Source organism: Morus notabilis, unplaced genomic scaffold, assembly GCF_000414095.1.
Source record: "Morus notabilis unplaced genomic scaffold, ASM41409v2 C11389752, whole genome shotgun sequence".
In the NCBI taxonomy this organism is placed as follows: Eukaryota; Viridiplantae; Streptophyta; class Magnoliopsida; order Rosales; family Moraceae; genus Morus; species Morus notabilis.
This window is the reverse complement of record NW_010386647.1, coordinates 1-1,215: the sequence shown is the minus strand read 5'-3', so window position 1 is coordinate 1,215 and position 1,215 is coordinate 1. Positions and strand designations below refer to the sequence as shown.

At 32.3% G+C, this 1,215-nt stretch overlaps 1 long non-coding RNA gene across 1 annotated transcript; it reads left to right on the top strand.

Annotated features, from left to right (window-relative positions):
- Positions 1 to 896: 896 nt before the first annotated feature.
- Positions 897 to 1,161, top strand: LOC112095086. Its single transcript, XR_002903751.1, has 2 exons — positions 897 to 997; positions 1,125 to 1,161. It is a non-coding gene; the product is annotated as an uncharacterized LOC112095086 (long non-coding RNA).
- Positions 1,162 to 1,215: the final 54 nt, after the last annotated feature.

The window sequence follows — 1,215 nt, the reverse complement described above, 5'->3', positions numbered from 1 at the left end:
CGGAGTGGGTTGGTGAGAAGACCCCTCGCCCTAAATCCATCATGTTGCTATCCCTTAGTATGGACCTTATAAGAGCTTATTTGGTAGGACGAAAAAATAGGAGAAAGAAAAAAGATAAGGAGATGAATGGAAGGACTTTGTGATCTATAATTGTTGAAAAAATGAGATAAATACCTTTTAAATGTGCATGAGTCTGGATTTTTATCCCTTATTATTGATTAATACCCCTTTTAGTCAAATAATTATGTTAATAAAAATATATTAATCAAAAGTAAAAGATAAAAATCCAGACCATATACCCTTTTAAGGGTAAATTCAGCAATTTTTTCATTCTTTTAATTGTTTGGTTAGTAGAGAAATGAGGAAGGACTAGATTAGAGGAGAGATTTCAAATCCCTTAATGTATCCCGTTATAATTCTCTTATAATATGCAGAGATTATATAAGGGAATCCATATCAAACACAACAAATATATGGGTATATATATATTATCTTCACGTTTCTCACCAAAATTGTGTAACATTTTTCTCCTTCGTATTTCTTTCCCTCCCTATCAAACACTGCCTAACAATATAATCCGCGGCATTCCCTTCAAATAAGAAACAGACTAGAAATGACTACCGATGGAAAATATCACAAAGCCTATGAAAAAGAAAATTAGAATGGGCGAACAAAAGAAAAGGTGGGCCAAAAGCCACTATCAACACAAGTCCAACAGCAATTTACAGTGAAAAACGTGTCATAGGTAGAATAAAATCCATAGAGAGGATCCATAAGTTAGAGCAGATTTTGTAATTCCAATATATCAACCACACACACATAACACACGTCATTGATGTGCTTATCACGTGAACATCCCAATCACCATCTATATATACACATATACATCACTACCTTCTTCATTTATTTGGATATAATCACACAATAGTTAATTTCTTTTCTACTCTCTCTTCCTATACAATGGCTGCTAGTTTGAGCTTGATCATCGGCATTATTGGTCAGTTTCTACTTTCACTACTCTTAATTTTTTGGGTTTTTTCCCCCCCTTCAATTTTAGATTCTTGGGTTGTCAATTGTTTTTTCTTTTTCTTCCTTTTAAGATAAAATTTATACTTCATTTGCAGGCAATATAATTTCTATACTGGTTTTTACTTCTCCCATGTAAGTAAACCATCTATTTTTACTTTTTTTCCTTCTAAATTTTTTTCTTTGTGA